The sequence below is a fragment of the Sparus aurata genome, chromosome 6 (assembly GCF_900880675.1).
Source record: "Sparus aurata chromosome 6, fSpaAur1.1, whole genome shotgun sequence".
In the NCBI taxonomy this organism is placed as follows: Eukaryota; Metazoa; Chordata; class Actinopteri; order Spariformes; family Sparidae; genus Sparus; species Sparus aurata.
In genome coordinates, this window is record NC_044192.1 from 1,629,846 (window position 1) to 1,650,306 (window position 20,461).

Consider the following 20,461-nt stretch of genomic DNA (forward strand, 5'->3'; position numbering starts at 1 on the left):
TTGAGGAAACGTTAGATTGGGTCGCTGCCATCTGCTGTTTGACTTTTCTCTGTTTCCTTTGCCAGCACTGCCCCCTTGTGTTCACACATGACCTGTGCTGAAGTCAGTTATAAGTAGGAGATCAGACAGAGGAAACGCATTGCAATGGACACAATAATGTGAACATCTGCGGGATAATGCAATCTAGTGCAACACCACAAACTCACAAAGTATTCATCATTTTCATCATTCAGCGCTGGTTTTTATTACTCTGCTTCTATATTGGATTGGATTATATAGATACAATTACATAGGATACATAATATAATGTAAACAATAATTCAACAAATGCTGCCTTGATAGCTTTAAATTTAAGATTATGTGTGATCCTCAGTACAGCTTTCATGGCTGTGGCCCAAAAGTTTTTGACACATAAATGAGTTTTATATTTTATCTCAAATTTAAAAACACTGTTATTCAAGTGTAGACACAATGTTTCTGAATACTACAGCAAAATGTGTAGAATATCATTTGTGATTCCAACAATGTGAGATTTTCTTGATAAATATCTCAGGAAAACGTCATGGTTTTATGGTATCACAGTGAACAGAAGTTCAGAATTTTGTGTTTTGTTAATGTGTGAAAAGTAAATGAGCTTTGAGACGAGCAAAGACACTGAGAAAACTGTCTATCCTGATGTAACTTTCTAAATTTTACTTGAATTCTCCTTATATGTGTTCATTGTATCTCACATTACTGGAATTCATTTCTGCTTGTGCTATCATCAAATATAGTAATAATATACTTATTGTTTTTTGCACTTCAGTGTCCTTTAAGATTGGAATCATTTGATGAGATGTATTATACTTTTAAATGATGTACCAGTGATCAAAGTAGAGGTGTGAATCTGAGTCTCATGATTTGATTCGATTAAGATTTAGCTGTCAGCGTTTCTCGATACATTTCATAATACAGCATCCTCAGTGATCCATGTTACTGTACATGGCTTCTTTTCCAACATTTAAGTCCCTCTTTTACTCAGAAAGTCTTTCCAATAATCACACTGCAGCAGCTTGCAAAATAAAACCTGAATCTTTTCAATACCTTAACATTACAAAAACAAAACATGTATCCATCTGCAGTGTCTTCCAGGTTTGGTGTAATCTACACTACTGTTGTTTTTTCACATGGCAGCTTTAAGAAAATGCATTTATTGACTGCTGTGCACACCTCAAAGAGTTGGGTGGCAAAGTTGACAGCCCTGCCTCAGATATTGGCTGATTAGCTGGGCTCATTGTATCAGTTATTATTTATGGCTGCAGATGTTAGCTTCAGGTGAAAATGGCTAACATGATTATTAGTTGTTGTGAGGCAGTTTGTCCAGTTCGTGCTTCCTGGCAAGTTCATAAAATCCAACATGTGCCCTGAGAGCAGATTTAAAAATAGAGATAGAGTTTTTTATCACTTGCAGATGATCTCTGCCTCCCTCTGACATACCTCCTACGTAAGTAACATTAGCCTAATGTCCACCTACAGTTCAAAGCATGGGAGTAATGTTGCTACATAACTTTATTGTCCCGCTGAGGTGGGACAATCAATGAGGAGCATGAGTTGCAGACTATGGATTATGATCTGTCTCTGCACTGAAGCAGAATCTATCACGTCTGCATTGCATTGCAGCTTCATTTCCCCACCTATAATGGAAAGTTGGGACCCTTACTGAACTACTTTACGATAATCTTTACCCAGGTATATCCTTTTTTATGTTCGTTTTTATTTCCAATCTCCTATCACCGTGCAGAGGAGGTCGGCCTATAATAATGACTCCTTTCGTTATGTAACGACAGGAGCTGAATCTGAACAGCCTGTAGGAGCGCCGCGTTACCAGTGGGTGGGCTGCAGAGACCATGCAGGAATTGCTTGTTTTCCTCATTCTGGGAGTTGGCAGGCTCACGGAGGACCAGCTTATATATGTAGAGACCAGAGAAAACATGTTTTTTCATAATATGGGACCTTTAAGACCTTTAAGGGACTGTTCTGATTGTGAATTAATAATTTTAAAATGTTTTTTGGGTCCAAAGTGATCCCGAGTTTTACTCCTGTCCAGGAAGCACTCGACAAGCTCTCTGTTATAAGGGGTTAGATCTCTAAACCTACAAGAGGTTGCTTAAAAATGGGAATTTAAATAGGGATTTCTTAAACTGGTAGTAAAGAGAATCGCCTAGCTTCTCACTGCCTGAATCCGAATGTCTACCCTGCTTCCTCTGGTTTGGCATCTGACACGAAGAGCCCTTGAGTCAGATACTCTCCTCTAAATGATTTGTGCACTTGGTATAGTGCTAGGTTGGATTTTAAGGGATTTTGGTAAACCCTATGGGACTGTTTCAATTTGATAGGCTAGAGTAACTAGCCCTAACCCTAGACATAAAATCAATGTCCACAACTTTAACTTTAATTACATTATCTAGGTTTTATTGCATGGGCTTTTTAGCAAGGGCAAAGCATACTTGTTTCACTTACCATCAATCATTATCAAAAATTCTTATTGATAAATTCACAATATTCAGGGCTTAAAGTATTCAAGCACTGTGCCAGATTTCCAGCGCGCGACATTTGACTGCGAGAAAAAAATTGTCCTATATTAAAAAAAAATTCTTGATAGCACTTGAGAGTTCACGAGTGCGTCTGCCAGTGATATGATGGGAACACAACTCTCCCTCTCTCAAACTAACATTAGCCATTTTTAGACAGAGCTCGGTCCACGGTTTTAGACAGCAGCAGGGCGGAAATGTGCCAGCCTCTGCGTGAGGTGGGCGGAGGTGTCAATGACCTGCACTGTTGTGCGACCCACAGCTGGGGAGTTTTAAAACCAGGAAACAGCTGATCACAGCAGTCAGTCCATCATTTCACCCGCGGATATCAAGATGAACCACCGGACAGCCGCTGAGGTCCAGGAGATGCAGCATCTCCTATGGAGCCTGAACGGTGACTTTAAAATTTGGCATCGAAAAAAAAAATATTGGCATTGAAAACAAAACCAGTACTGAAAAAAGAAACATTGTCATTGAAACATTTGTATTGAAATCAGTTGTATTGGCATTGAAACAAGTATTGGCACTGAAATAATTAAGTAATTCAAATAATTAAAATCCAAAAATCTTATCATTTTATTTTATTGGGATTTTTTTTTATTTTTCAATGACAATCTTCAGATTTTTTCTTCATGTCACTTTTTTTTCAGTGACAGATTTTTTTTACAATGTCAGTTTTTTTTCAGTGTCACTGATTTTCAGTTTCAACTTTCTGTCACTGTTTTGGCGTCGAGAGGGCGGGGCCTGAGGGGAGGGGCAAGTAGAGCGTGGTTTGCATATCATTTGAGAAGGTAATGGCAGCAGCCTGCGGGAAGGTGGGGCTGGACGGTCCAGCTATGATACCGTTGTAGCCGGCCGTCTCTGGGCAACACAGAGCCCAACTACCTCGCAGATGTTTCTTCAAGCTCTCTCCTGATGTGTCCAAGTCTCTGTGTATCTGGTTCTGTCCCGGAGCTCCCGAGCTCTGGTCTCTACATGCATATGGAGTGTGGTAGTAGAACTGGAGCGCCGAGCATGGAGCATTAGCCACAGTTAGCATAACAGTAGAACAGCCTGTTGCTCCGAGCCGGGGCTGCAGCGCCGACTGCAGCGCTCTGGTCTGCTCCCCGAGCTCTGTGCCACCGCACTGCTACCGGAGACCGGACCTCCCGAGCTCCGGTATCTATATGTGTATGGAGTGTGGTAGTAGTACGGAGCTAACAAGCATTAGCCCCAGCTGTGTCGCTCTGAGCCGGGGCTGCCTCGCCGACAACAGCGCTCCGTCTGCTCCCCGAGCTCTGTAACACCGCACCGCTGCACACGCATACAGAGACTGGACAATAAAGGAGAGTGCTGGGAGAAAAGTCAGTCAGTTATGAAAATATGTGTCTGTCACTTGATTACAGCTGTCTGTTGAACTTTACTATGAACCACAGTAGCACAATCACAGCTGACTTTACCCGCATACTGACGTGTTGAGTTTATTCGCTTCGACTCAACGGAGTCATTGTAGGAATAGTGATATTATTCACATGAACTGAGTTTATAGGGGAGCTCAGGAGCTCCGGTCTCCGGTAGCAGTGCGGTGGCACAGAGCTCGGGGAGCAGACCAGAGCGCTGCAGCCCCGGCTCGGAGCAACAGGCTGTTCTACTGTTATGCTAACTGTGGCTAACGCTCCGTGCTCGGCGCTCCGGTACTACTACCACACTCCATATGCATGTAGAGACCAGAGCTCGGGAGCTCCGGGACAGAACCAGATACACAGAGACTTTGACACAACGGGAGAGAGCTTGAAGAAAAGTCCGCGAGGTAGTTGGGCTCTGTGTTGCCCAGAGACGGCCGGCTACAACTGTATCATAGCTGGACCGTCCAGCCCCGCCTTCCCGCAGACTGCTGCCATTACCTTCTCAAATGATATGCAAACCACGCTCTACTTGCCCCTCCCCTCAGGCCCCTCCCTCTCGACGCCAAAACAGTGACAGAAAGTTGAAACTGAAAATCAGTGACACTGAAAATAACTGACATTGTAAAAAAAATCTGTCACTGAAAAAAAAGTGACATGAAGAAAAAATCTGAAGATTGTCATTGAAAAATACAAAAAAATCCCAATAAAATAAAATGATACGATTTTCGGATTTTAATTATTTTAATTGGTTTCTTTTTTCAGTGCCAATACTTGTTTCAATGCCAATACAACTGTTTTCAATACAAATGTTTCAATGACAATGTTTCTTTTTTCAGTACTGGTTTTGTTTTCAATGCCAATTTTTTTTTTTGATGCCAAATTTTAAAGTCACCGTTCTGGCTCCATAATCTCCTCAGTCTCTGTAGCTGTTTTGTTGTGTTAGCTTGATGTTGTGTCAAGCTAAGGACGGTCACTACTTTCAAATTAAAAGCCCCCCGCCAAGAACCCAGTTCTGAACTCCAATGGGGTGCAATGTAAAGCTCTTATTTTCAAGACAAATTCATTGTCATTTGTTTACAGCACAACTTACAGCACGTCACATGCTTATACCTACCTCAGAGGCGGTTTTTGGAAAAGGAGGAATATTACGCCTCCATTTAGGCACATTGCCGCCCTTACCTTGAAGCAAATGTGCCGCCTTTTCTATCTAAAAAGGGCTATTATCAGAAGTACAATGGGGCGGGTCTTGGAAAAATGTGCTTCCACCGAGTCTTATGTTGCATAGATACCCGTGCAGAGACGTCATGTAGGAGAGTAGGATGGAGAGTAAATTCATGAAGCCTGGGAAAGATGCCGTCCTAATTGATAACGGATTAACAAATAAATGGTGCTAGGCGTGGATATAAGAAATGGGGAAAGACGGTAAGCTTTTGTCAGCTGGTGTTAAGTTAAGAGCAGCACTTCGTGCTTGAGAAAGCTAATCTATGCAACTAGCGGTAAAAAAGTTCTACCACGTCACGAATCAGACCCCGCTCATACAGCAGCTGTTCGCGCTCTCCAACACACAACAATGACCGACCGAGTGTGTGAGACTTGAAAATGCGTGTGTGCACATTCATCGCAGAACATGATTTGTCTTTCTGTTGCACTCTTAATTCCTTGGTCTGTTTCTGCTGAAGATTTCTTGAAGTCCATTCTGCAAAGTTTAGGCTGCTCACATTCCCCGTCTCAGGTATTTCTTCAAGGCTTGAGCAAGTGTAAGAATGAACTTTAGTCCGTGCTAACTTTAGTCGGTTTGCATACTCTCTTGCTTGGGACAATGGCTTGGTGTCCTTATTAGGCCAATTTCTCAGCCATCTCTCAGTTCAATGACTAATAGTCCCTTGATGACGGCCAACGATTTCATAACGCATCGTTATGAAATAATCGTCTTGCTCTTGAGGCCGAGGCATGGCCTTTCCTCTTGTCCTCATGTTGACCTAATCAATTCTTTAACACTTTCTCATAACCTCAGCTCCACACCATTTCTTTATTGATTTTCATTAGATTTCTAAACTTCAACACATTGTTTTCAGTCATGGTTACCCATTCATCCTTCTGCTTTGCAAAGTTAATACTTATTCAAAAATGATCATCAGAGACAGAATGACAGACAGAGCCTTGAGTGAGTACCCATAGAAGCAGCCTCATTAATGTTCATGTAATTTAATTTCCCATTTACTTTCTTCTTTACTAGGGATGTCCCTATCCAATCTGTAGGATCGGGATCGGAGCCGATCTGGGCATTTTTCCGCTGATCGGAATCGGCAATTTTGAACGTGGACCCAAGCCCGATTTTTTTATTTATTTTTTTAAATTTATTTATTTTTAACGTCAGAGCACAATTTGTGGCGGAACGCAGACGCGCGCGCGGTGTTACTCTGGCAAACCTGTGAATAAAGTGTCTGCAGTGTGGAAATAACGTCAATTAGAAAGCTAAAGCAGTCCAACGGCGACATGTAACATCTGCTATACGGCCGTTTCGCGGAGCTGCATTTTACTACTCATTTGATACAGCATATACAAAACAAAAACTCAAAGAATACAACGTGTTCACTCGAGAGTACAGGCAAGGAGATCAAAGCAGCAAACAGTCGCGGATACTTTCAGTTATGAGAAATATCCTCAGCGACATGTCCACAAATAATACAGAGAGGGTCATCAAATTAATCGCTCTGGAAAACCAGCTCATCTCCGTGGTAGGTGATCAGGGTTTTCTTCGTCACCTGGAGTTTTTGAATCCCCGGTATGCCCTACCATCTCTGCATTACATTTATGCCACTTTCGAGTTACAACATGCCGGTATATGCGCACTAGTTTCGTGGGTCTCATATAGCATGTAAAGCAGGCAATCCAGGAGATGCTGAACGCGTTAATAGACAAGCAACGTGTCCACGTCATTTTATGAGACAACGTAAAGTACATGAAATAAGCAGGATTATATGGAGGTACCAAGCGCGAGCTGCGTCTGACACACACTTCAGCTGGCTGTACAAGAGGGTCTGCTGTCACAATGCAGCATCACACACTCACCTGCTAACACAAGGAAGGTGGAGGCCAATGTTGTAATAGCATGTGCAGAATAATTAAGAGCTATATTAAAGTATATACTTTGTTTCAACAAAATAATAAAAACCTATTAAGGAACAGCTTAGATGCAGGTACTTTTTTTCTTAATGCAGCTGTATTATCTAGGAAAATATTAGTTAAGGCCAAGTATCGGATCGGGACTCGGTATCGGCAGATACTGAATATTAAAGGACTCGGATCAGGATCGGGGTAAAAAAAACCTGATCGGGACATCCCTATCCTTTACTCTTAAAGTGGCCTCCTTGCCTCTTATGTTGTAACAAATCACAGTCAAGGTTCCAGGTGGAGTAGGTGATTATGGAGCAGGTGGAGTGTAGACAGGAGGACAGGGCAGAAGAGCAGTCTAGATGCACTGATGATACCCTGTCATAGGAACACAGGGATCATGGTGGAGTTGACATTTTGCCTGACACTGATCTTCAGTGACAGCAGATCAGACCGCAGCACTGAGGGTCATCTCAGCGGATTCTGCTGCTTCAACCTCTCTGGATCATGAGGACACAGCTGATCTTTTCCACACAACCACCCTTTAAGAGACTATTTCCATCTGATGAGAGAAGAGAGACAACAGAAGTAATGAATGAGTGTTTACAAAGACTCCTTTCATCAGCTGTTGCAACACATCCACTGTAAAGACCAGCAGGGCTGGAAGTGGAGCAGCACGACAATGCAACTATGCAGATTTCACCAAAGTACACAGTGGAAATAAACACTTGATTGTCCTGAACGCACAATTATTGCAGAAAACAGAAATTCACTGCTCAGTTTAATGATGGATTTACTGCTGCTATGCTTTTAACACTGTTCAAAATAGCATCTCATAAATATTCAATATTTCATGTACTTTTAAATGTTCTAACATAATTGTAAACATGGAGTTTATTATAAAAAAAATAGTTCAGGTAGATAAACATGATTTTGAAGCTCCTTTGTATTCATTAAGACTGGGCAGGAAAACATCAGCTGTGATTACTGATGATGAATGACCTGTCTTCACGTCACACATGATCAGAACAACTGTGGATGACATGATTGGCTGACTATTCCCAACAAATACTGGATCTTTGCTTTGATGAAATGTTTTGTACAATACTGCTGATACAAGCATGGACTGAGTATATCCCTGACTGACTTCAGAGTCTCCAGTCTACAGTGTTCATTTTGCAGAATATCACACAGCAGCTTCACTCCTGAATCCTGCAGCTTGTTTCCACTCAGCTGCAGCTCTCTCAGATGGGATGGGTTGGAGCTCAATGCTGAGGCTAGGGAAGCACAGCTTTCCTCTGACAAACTGCAGTTCCACAATCTCAATGACGTGCTTCTATGTAATAAGGATTGCCAGCTCCACCAGTGGCCAATATATTCTATCTTTGCTAATATTATAAGTTATTTCTGCTCTTATAAACATGCACACTGGACCTCATGAGATACTATGGATCAATGTACTATCATCCTTTTAGCTGCAGTTTAGTATAACCACAACTTTCACATCAAATTAATCTCAACAACGTAGAAGTACAAAAATGGTGTCTGATCTGAAATTCCTCAGTTTACAGTATGGATTCTCTAGAAAGTCACACAGCAGCTTCACTCCTGAATCCTGCAGCCAGTTTTAGTGTTAGACATACACTGTACAAGTACAAAGCAGATGAACTGACCTCAGAATCTCTAGTCTACAGTGTGGACTCTGAAGAAAATCGCACAGCTGCTTCACTCCTGCATCTTGCAGCTTATTGTCACCCAGCTGCAGCTCTCTAAGATGGGATGGGTTGGCATTCAAAGCTGAGGCCAGAGAATCACAGCTGATCTCTGACAAACTGCAGCCCCACAATCTGAATATAGAATGAATTATGTAGCTCAAAATACATTTATCATCAAATACTGTGACCTAATCAATGAGCTTTTCTCTAAAATGAGTTGAGCGACTTTGTCATTTTGTTATTGTGGATCATCATAATGTCAGCCCTCTAGACGGACTTCATTCAAATATGATTATTTACCAAACACTATGTACTGTAAAGTTTAAGTTCAGGAAATATGGAAATATGACCTTGGGGACATTTTTAAGTTTACAAGAAGTATGTGAGTAACGTATAAGCATGAATTAGGTTCACTCATTAATTAAACATATAAGATCTACAATAGTTACAGATTTTTGGTAAACTGACCTCAGAGTCTCCAATGTACATTGTGGACTTTTCAAAAAAGTCGAAATGTGAGCGCAGACAGATCAGGTTTGATGAATTAGAACCACTGTCTTTATACATCTGATGCTGGATTTTTGCTTTGATACTATGTACAGTTCAATACTGCTGAAATCAGCAGGAACAGACTCAGACTCTCAACTGACCTCAGTGTCTCCAGTCTACAGAGTGGACTCTCAGGGTTCTCCCCAGAATTTTTTTGTATAGCGGCACACCGTCAGTCGGGGGGGGGTGCGGACGCTCGTCACTGTCAGTCGGGGGGGGGGGGGCGCGCTCGATCGATCATCGCCGTCAGGGCCGGGGGCTGAAACTGCACCAACTCAGCCTGAAACAATGTGCACATTAATAAGATACTCAGAATGGATGAGTATAGTAGTCATAGCATTAAATTGTAACACAGAAGTAACAAATTGTGTCTTACCTCAGAGTCTTCAGTCCACAGGTCGGACTCTGCAGAAAATCACACAGCAGCTTCACTCCTGAATCCTGCAAGTTGTTGTTACCCAGGTCCAGCTCTCTCAGATGGGAGGGGTTTGACTTCAGAGCTGAGGTCAGAGAATTGCAGCTGATCTCTGTGGAACTGCAATTCCACAGTCTGAATAGAGAATAAAGTATGTATAGTAGATAAAGATATATTTTATAATCCTGTCAAATGTATGCAATTTTAAGGAAATTTAAGTAACCCTTCTTAGAAAAATCTACAGCTAAAGCACGTTGCAAGGTCCTATGAATACAATAGGAGTTAAACATGTATTTGTTTTTTCAGTTAAATTACTGGCATGAACTGGGAGGGCTTGGGTGAGATGGCATGGAATGAACTAATAGTAACAGAGTCAGTGAACTGACCTGAGAGTCTCCAGTCTACATTGTGGACTTTGCAGAAAATCACACAGCAGCTTCACTCCTGAATCCTCCAGCTCATTGTGACTCAGGTCCAGCTGTCTCAGATAGGAGGGGTTGGGCTGAAGAGCTGAGGTCAGAGAATCACAGCTGATCTCTGACAACCAGCAGAGACTTAATCTGATAGAGAATAAATGGCGTAGATAAAAATCCATTTATGATCCAGTCAAATATGTTAAGATGTTAAATGTGTAGTGCAACACTGCTATGTCCTAATCTATGAGCTTTTCACTAAAATGAGTATTCAGCGACTTTCTTATTGTGTTATTGAGGATCATCATGATGTCAGCTTTCTACAGACATCATCCAAATGTCAGCACAACAATCATAGATTTATTTGTGTCAACAAGATTGATATTCATCAATAATACTTGATCAGTTTTAAACAAACATTAGTTCAAAAGGATATTCTGTATTCTGTTATAAACTTTATATTACTTCAACAAGTCTTCAGTGACTGAAATATGAAAAAATGACTTAAAGGAATCTTACAGCTTTCATAAAACACTAAAACATGATATTTAGACAAAGAAGCTCTACATCAGAAACAAAGAGTCAGTGAACTGACCTCAAATTCTTCAGTCTACAGTGTGGACTTTGCAGAAAATCAAACAGCGGCTTCACTCCTGAATCCTGCAGCATGTGGTTCTTACTCAGGTCCAACTCTCTTAGATGGGAGGGATTGGACCTCAGAGCTGAGGCCAGAGAAGCGCAGCTGATCTCTGTTAGCCAGCAGCCCCTCAATCTGAATAAAGAATAAATGATGCAGATGAAAATAAATCAATTTATAATTAGGGGTGTTCAGATTTTAGACTTGTCGCTCAACCTCACTATATAGTAATCAACAAGCTTTTCAATAAACAACTATATATTGGTCCCTTCAATGTCACCACAACTAAACGTCTGACGACACAGTTACTATACAGGTTTTCTATAAGCTGATGAATGTACAAGTTGTAAAGTCAGAGTTAGAATAGTTTGTAACTGAAGTCAGCCTGTAAAGACAGATTCATGAGTAGATGAGTCTCTGTGTTCGCTGTGATGGCATTTAATGTCATTGACAACCTCTGCTGTCTCATTTAGACGGTTGCTAGAAAAGACACATACATGCTTTCTAATTAAATTGTGGGACATTTAATGATATATTTTATTGGGTAGAACAAAACATGTAAAAATCTTCAGCCTGTGGCAACCAAGGACCTTTTTTCAGGCATTTAACCTAAAATCAACTGACTTTGAGACAAGGGAATACAATTGCAAAAATTCGAACTGATATCCGAATTTTGGACTCGGCACTACACCACTCTACAATCTGTATGTGTTCAACTAGCCAAATTATTGGTATCGATATCTGTACTTGGTAGCTTAAACTAGAAATTGATGTTTTATGCCTGAAATTGCTTCGGGTTGATTATAAGTTGCTATATTTCCAAAACTCTTTCCAGAAAGCCTCAGAATTTAGCTACAGATCAACATTTTGGATCACAAGAGTCAGAGAACTTTTGAAGTTTATATTATAAACTTTCAACATTTCTATGCGTGACAACATTTATGTTTTTAAGGATGCCTTGGGATAATTTCTAGCTTTGCGGCAACCAAAAAAATAAATTTTAGACAGGAATTCAGGATGTTTTCTTTTTAACTTCCTCACAAAGTAAGTTGCAAAATGTAAGTTAATAAATATGATTTTAAAAACTGCCCTTCACCTGTTGTGTGTATTCTCTTCATGTCTGTGACATAGATACAGACATTTAAACTGTTGTGAAACACTGGTATGATGTCCATATCTGAGCTCGGAAGTAAAAAATGTCTGACCTCAGAGTCTCCAGTCTACAGAGTGGACTCTCCAGAAAGTCACACAGCAGCCTCACAAGTGAATCCTCGTTGGGCTTGTTGCACCAGTGTATTGGATGGCTGAGTCGAAACCTCAGAAGTCTGACCAGACAAGCGCATTTGAGGTCTGACAAACTGCATTTCCCTCCAAATCTGATCAAAGAATAAAGGATGTGGATAAAAATCGGTTTATAATCCGAAGAGATGTGTTCAGATTTTAAATGTGTAGCAGAAAATCATACCGTATCCTCATTTCTGAATCCTGCAGCCGGTTGTGACTCAGGTCCAGCACTCTCAGATGGGAGGGGTTGGACTTCGAAGCTGACGCCAGATTAGTAGAGCTAATCTCTGACAACCTGCACCTCCTCAATCTGGAGAAAGAACACAAGATGTGGATAAAAACGTATTTATAATTTTTATAATTTTAATCAGATGTGTTCAGTTTTGAGATGTGTAGCTCAAGATAATGTTGTCCTCATCAGTGAGCACAGACTTATAATTATCAAATCAGCCATGTTGGTTTCACTTTCAAATTTCACATTTCATAACAAGCATGTGTCATTTATGGGAAATGCTAAGACAGAAGATTTATATAAACATCCACAATGGCCAGTTTGACATTGATGACTTTATGGAAAAAGAAAAATTACAGTAAATGTGTAACTTAACACCTCTTTAACACCTGTCTCAGCACTTCTGGTGCTCTCATTTCAAGCCACATATTTGGACTATCCTCAGCACCACTGACATCTCCACCAACACACAGTTGACTGACTGAGCTCTGCCTTCTCCTCAGTCATCTTTATAACTGGATCAAAATGAGCAAAGTGAGAAGCAAGTTCTTCTTGTTTTAGATGTAACCTCAAATCTTCTTGTACAAATATAGTAGATTTGTAACCTCCTGTTTACTAGTTGAGTCAGAACACAAAGAGACATAATTTTCTAAATGCATCATTACGCGATGACATGTCGGCTGTTGTTCTTGACAGATCACACAAGATAATTCAGACACCTGCAGATTTGTCTCACATTTAACAAAAATTATAAACAAATTCAATTCGTGCAGCACATTGGAAGGTAAATTCAACAGTTTCCTTGATAGACATCAATCCAATTTCAGTACTAGATGAAATTTGGAGGCAAACTGCAGTCTGCTAAGACAAACCCAGAAAACAAGTCAGCTAAAGGTAGATATAAACTGGACAAGTGCAAAACACATGAGCTGACCTGAGAGTCTTCAGGCTACAGTTTGTACTCTCCAGTCCAGCTGACAACAGCATCACTCCTAAGTCCTCCAGCTTATTGTCACTCAGGTCCAGCTCTCTCAGATGGGAGGAGTTGGTCTTTAGAGCTGAGGCCACAACCTCACAGTGAGTCTCTGAGAGTCCACCTCCAGAAAGCCTGTAATTACAGATAACATTTAGATAAAATAAATCAATTTATTCAGTCATTTATCACAAGGTTTATAGTTTTGCATTTCCTGATACACCTCCAAGGATGTAATTTAGATTGATGTTCTGTGTTCCTCCAAAAGGTCTCTCTCTCACACACACAAAGTATTGCCACAAGATGCAAATGTTTTATTTACCTCTTAGCGCTCATTAAATAGAAGTGAACTGGAAGGCGAATCTTAAGGACTCTTGATTTTGCGCACGTGTGACCGTAGCCTAAACAGCCATCATCAGGGTTAATCAAGAGCTGTCTAAAAATTATTTATTTCAGGAGCTAAAAGTTCAATTGTGTTTACCCTTGGGCAGTTGCCTCTGTCCTGTCCAGTTTATACCTAAATCTTTTCGTTTTTTACATTATTGTGCCCCGATATTTGCCTTTTCCTCTGTCCTGTCCAGTTTTAGTCTTTTTTACACTGATCATGCCATGATATTTGCTAGCCAAGTGTATGCATGCTGTGAACTGGCCTATGTAGGTGGTTCCTACTACAAGGCTTGAAGTACTCTGGTAGGGGGGGCGGATCGATCCAAATATCGATAGTTTCAATACCAAGGTGAGTATTGGTATTGGATCGATGCACGATGAGATCGATATTTTTGTAGTAGTTTCTCTTTTATAAGTTCCACAAATCACGTGTATTTCTTCACAGAGTTTGTGTGATCACAGCGTCTCTCAGCACAGTGCTCCTCTTCAACTCTCTTTCACTCCACTCACTCAGGTTCACTCTGAAGTATGAATATGGCAGAATATAATAACCCTTTTGTGTATCTGTTGAAGGAACATTAGTATTCCTATTTGGGCTACATGCAGATAGGTTATAGATTTAGTTATATTAAATATTATTTTCTTATTTGGCTAAATTCTTTGTCCTGTGTATTATTATTATCATAATCATAATCAGCTATTTAAAGGCAAAAGTACAAGATCATTCAGTGATCAGGAACTTTCAAGTAAAATCGGTATCGGCAATACTGGCCCTGTATTACTTGGTATCAGATTGATACCAAAATTTGCAGTATCGCCCACCCCTATACTCTGGTGTCATGCCAGATTTTTTGATGCAGTTTAACTCATCATCTTCAGTGAAGCAAAGTGTGGTTCTACCTACAAATGGTATGAGGTCAACCAACGAGTGCTAGCCAATTACAGCAGAGTAGGGCGCGTCTTGCTGTGTGGTTGCCATGCAACTCTGCTCAAATGTAAGCAAAGTTTTTTAAACCTGGCAAAGATACAGCCTTACTTGGGCACGGAGTTGAGAACAAATGGCGCTGGGCAAGGATGGAGGAAAATGGTGGAGGTGGTAAGCCATTCAGCACAAATTGAGGGAGCCGGGTGCTTGCTTTTGCTGCGTGTGTTTGAAGAAGCTACTATCAGCATACAGTTAGATAGGGCCCATAGACCAGTGTTGGGCACATTAGTCCGAATATGTAATGTGGATATATTTACTTATTACTGATTAAAAAGCTTCTTTACTGTCCTCCTAACATCTCTCCAAAAGTGTGTCCTGCAGTAGAAATCATTTTCTGTTGTTTAGCCAGTTTGTGCTTAGACAGGTAATTGTCAGCACCAGCGTTTTGTCAACAGCTTTCACTTTGCTGTGCTGCCATTTCAAATGCTTGAGTAAATTAGATGTATTTTAGTATTTGAAAGGATTAATGCCTGAGACAAACTTAAAAAAAATGATATTACTTACAGCTGTTCTCTCTACCCCATTCTTCATCTTCCATTCAGTTTAATAGTGTGTATGTGTGTAAAATGTATATATATATTCAAACACTTTGACTTCAGCCTTACTTAAACATTATTCTGGACTTACAGAGCCTGTCTGCACTTCCTCACAGCAGGGATCAGTCTCAGCCGTCCCTCCTGTGATGCATTGTATTTGTTAAGGTCAAACTCCTCCAAAACCTCCTCTGACATCTGCAGCATGTAGGCCAGAGCTGAGCAGTGGATCTCAGAGAGTTCCTTCTTTGATCTGTTCTCTAACTTGAGGAACTCTTGGATCTCCTGATGGACTGAGTGGTCGTGCATCTCCATCAGACAGTGGAAGATGTTGATGATTCTGTCAGGAGAGATCTTATCACTGTTCATCTTTTTCAGGTTGTTGATGGCTCTCTGGATGATTTCTGGACTGTTGTCTGTCTGACCCAGCAGGCCTGCTAAGAGTCTCTGGTTGGACTTCAGAGAGAGGCCATGAAGGAAGCAAACCAACAGGTCCAGGTGGCCATTTTTACTTTTGAGGGATGTCTCCATGGCATGTCTGAGGAAGACATCCAGTGATGGGCCACTGCTTCCATACTCCAACCTTTCTCCCAGGAAGTTCTTCAGGACCTTTGTGTTCTGTTGGTGTAACAGTGGAACATGTAGACTGCAGCCAGAAACTCCTGAATGCTCGGATGAACAAAGCTATAGACTGTTTTCTGGAAGATCACACTCTCTTTTCTGAAGATATCTGTACAAACTCCTGAGTACACCGAGGCCTCTGTGATACCACACCGCTCCAGGTCTTCTTGGTAGAAGATGATGTCTCCTTTCTCCAGATGTTCAAACGCCAGCCTCCCCAGCTTCAGAAGAACTTCCCTGTCCTCCATAAGCTCCTGTGGACTCGTCTCATGACCCTCATCGTACTTCTGCTTCTTTCTCTTTGTCTGAATCAGCAGGAAGTGTGAGTACATGTCAGTCAGGGTCTTGGGCAGCTCTCCTGTCTGGTCTGTAGCCAACATGTGGCCCAGAACTGTAGCAGTGATCCGGCAGAAGACTGGGATAACACACATGATGTGGAGGCTCCTGGAGGTCTTGATGTGTGAGATGATTCTGCTGGACACATCTTCAACACTGAACCTCCTCCTGAAGTACTCCTCCTTCTGGGCGTCAGTGAAGCCTCGTACTTCTGTTACCCTGTCAACACATGAAGGAGGGATCTGATTGGCTGCTGCAGGTCGGGAAGTTATCCAGATGAGAGCAAAAGGAAGCAGATTCCCCTGGATGAGGTTTGTCAGCAGTACACTGACTGATGACTCCTGTGTGACATCAGACACGACCTCATGGTTATTGAAATCTAGTGAAAGTCTGCTTTCATCCAGGCCGTCAAAGATGAACAGAAGTTTACAGACAGCGAGCTTCTCTGCTGTCACCTTCCGTAATGTTGGATGGAAAACATGGAGCAGCCTGAGAAGACTGTACTGCTCATCGCTGATCAGGTTCAGCTCCCTGAACGAAAGTAGAACCAGCAGACTGACATCTTGGTTTTTGGAGCCCCCTGTCCAGTCCAGAGTGAACTTCTGCACTGAGGAGGTTTTTCCAATGCCACAGACGCCATTTGTCCAAACAACTCTGATGCGTCTCTGTTGGTCAGGTGAGGCCTTAAAGATGTCGCAGCACTTGATTAGAGTTGAATTGAAGGTCTTCTTCTTGGAAATTGTCTCAAGCTGCCAAACCTCATGTTGGGTATTAACCTCTTCACTCTGTCCCTCTGTGATGTAGAGTTTAGTGTAGATCCTGGTGAGGGTGGTTCCACTTCTTGCTTCATTGCTTCCTTCGGTCACATGTTCACATCTCCTCCTCAGACTGATCTTGTGTCCATCTAAAACCTCCTGCAAACCAGCATCCACTGAAAAAGAAGAAGAAATGTTAAACTAAAGAAGACTTTGAGATTTGGTGGATAGTTTCATTCCCAATACAAAAACAACATGTTAAACATCAAGTTTTTTTAAGCTGTTTAATGTTCTTCAACACAAAATCAAAAAATTACTTTTTACTCAACTATACATTTGTACAGTTTGGGTCATCATAATGTAATATCTTTACTTATGTCATAGGCTACTTAGGGATTTTAGGGAATGCTCTCACACAGCCATCATGAACTCCCCTGCATGGGCTTGGAATGAAGATTCATGTTGTAAAGAAATATTTTTATTATTTGTTTTAAGTAAGGAGTTATCCAAGTCAGAGTCCTGCACAGGTGAAAAATAATGTACTGTGTTGGACACAGATGAAGAGGCGGATCGGGTTTTACGATTGTCATTTTCAAGGCGTCACTTATCATCAGTCATTATTAGCGACACAAATGATTTTATGACAGCATTTATATTTCATATGAGCTCATTAATGCGTGCTTGCGCCCTCCCAGAACTCCCATTCCCCACACTGGCTTACTTTCACTTTTAAAAATTGCGTCCGTCCAATTTTCCTTCGGACGTCAGTATCAATTTATACCGGGTTGGCTCGGGTACGAATGTAATTTGTGCTACTGTCGGAAAACGGGTCGGATGCGGTTATAAGTATGGCGGGTTCGGGCGGGTTTGCAAAATAAGACCCGTGCAGGACTCTGCTCTAAGTGACCATTTTAATCCTCTAGCTAATTTTCAAGCTAAATATCCAACATGCTAGCTAACGTCAAATACTGCGGTGGAAGACGACGGTAAAATATTTCCTTTCTCTAACACTAGATTTATTTATGCCTGAATTTTTAAGGTGTGGCAGCTTTTATTTTGCCGTGGCGGTGCGCCACAGTCAGTTACATGTAGAGGAAACCCTGCATTACTATTCTGTTGAATTTAACATTCAGTCTGTTGTGAATAAGACTGTCCTTTTTAATCTTGAATTGTAGTGGTTTGCCCATAGTTGGCTAACAGGCTACAACACAACACTCTCTGAGGCTACTTGACAGCTAAAGTCTTTAATTAAAGCGAGCCGATTATGACGTTTACTGTTTAACAGTTACATTGGAAAGCCTAACTTGACTTAGATAGGTTTGAACTACTGTTAAGAGTAAGGATGCTCTGACTGATCAGCCACATATTCATATCGGCCATTCTTCATCCTAAATTGTTTGATCTGTGGTCTTTAAAAAGGTTGATCAGAAGAGTAATCCAGAGAAATGTGCTGGAGGCTTTCTCTACGCACCAGTACAATGACATTTTACATACTAGTTTGAGTCATCAGTTGCATTTCAGTCGAACTGTTACCATTCAAACACAAAACCAACAAATAATCACAAAAGGGAAACCTGGCATTGGCTGACGTAAATGAAAATGAGTCATGATTAGTTCATACTGTGTGTCTGAGGGTCCAGGTTCATTACTGAGAGCTGGAGGTTCATCTCTGGACAAGTGACTCTTCATAGACACACATATTGAAAATTCTGCTCTTTCCTCTTCCTCCTCACTACAAATGATCTTCATCAGTGCAACATCTATATGTCATCAATGCAACATCAATATATCATCAATACAACATCTGCATATCATCAATACAACATCTGCATATCATCAATAAAACATCTATAAATGATCAATACAACATCAGTATATCATCAATACAAGTTTCAATATTATTGTCAATAGAAACTAATAACACCAGAAAATAGTTAATGATTTACCACAGCTGGTGTCCCGACCCTAGCCTTGGTCAGCCTGCCCCCTGGAGCAGTGCCCCTGCTGCCAGGATGTCAACTCAAATAATGACAAACTGTTCAGGTGAACAGTTTGTGCTGAGTTCAGTTACATTATGAGAAGGAAATGACTGTATCTGAGAAGCTAGGAGAGACTGAATAATACCACAATAAAGATAAATGTATAACTCCATTATTGCGTAAGTAAAATGACCACTACATGACATTTTGGTGATGGCTCCATATCTGGACATGTTTAAGTCCCCAAACTACAAGTTAACCAAGTTTCGTGCTTTTATAAGAAAGTGAACTATTCACCTCGAACTTGTCACGTATCATCTGGACCACGCAGACTGAAGGGCTCTGTCCCGACCAGGTCTAGAACCATCACCTTCTAACCACCAACGATGTGATTATACTTTGCTCAGGTTAACTTGGTTACAGGAAAAACATAAGATCCTGGTCACCATGGTCACAGACGGAAATGCCTCCAGTCTTGAAAATATCCAGTGGTGTGATTCAAACTGCAGGCGCCCATTAGGCAGCCTTGTTGGCTGTAATAACATCACCACCATCCAGCTGCAATATTAATACATCATGGGTTATAATTTAATAATATCATGTACATTATTCTGCGTACAGAGTATCTTAAGTTTTGGTACTTCAGGTACATTTTGCTGCTCGTTTTTTTTTTCTTCTCATCAAGTAAATCTAATCATGTGAGAACATAGCTGAAGCAACATTTAGATGGAGATCTCAGTTTGGTATTTCCTCCCATTAGGCTCATTGGGATGAAAACAGGAAGTGTGTCTCCCTGATTATGATCCGTTTTATTTTGTATAAATGGGAACTCACACAACTTTGTTGCCGTTTCTCTGCAAATAATGAATACAGGACTTTCACAAAAAGTAATTAGCACAGTATTTTTACACTGTTCTAGTAGTCATTTACTTCAGACAATGATGTAAAAACTTCTTCCCTTACAGTCAAGCTGAAGGCTGTGTTCTTGTAAAGGGAATGAATATGCACAGTGTGCAGGTAGGAAGAGAGGGAAGGAGGAAGAACTACTTTGGACAGATGCAAAATCAGACAAACACATATTCACACATACTCACAAATATTCACATATGAATAACCTGACATGTTGCACATTTATTTTTTTTTGTAAAAAAAACTGACTTGATATTTTTACAAGAGACTCATACAGGTGGAAGTTTAGGAAAGCTGTTTATTATGTTATTTTTGTCCTGCCCCCAAACAACCAGCAGGTGTCACCATCCTCCTTAACAAGTTTTAAAGGAGACTGTTGAGATGTTCAGTTCAGATGATCATGAACAACTTTTGATCACCTTTCTGATCACAAATTAATTATGTTCAATTTAGTAGGTGCAAAACAAAAAAGTAATTTATCTGGCTAATGGAAATTTCAAAAATTGATATATTTTGTGATCTAGTGAAAGAAAACAGGAATATTTGGTTAATAAATCACAAAAAGAAAACAAAAAGGTTGATGAAATCAGTATAATGGACGAATTACACACATTTATGATTTAAGACAATAAGAAATAAAACCACTGGAAGGATGATGACTAGGGCTGC

General features: G+C 40.8%; 1 pseudogene; it reads right to left on the reverse strand.

Annotated features, from left to right (window-relative positions):
• Positions 1-7,299: 7,299 nt before the first annotated feature.
• On the reverse strand, positions 7,300-18,571 carry LOC115582745 (NACHT, LRR and PYD domains-containing protein 12-like; annotated as a pseudogene).
• Between the last annotated feature and the right edge of the window lie 1,890 nt (positions 18,572-20,461).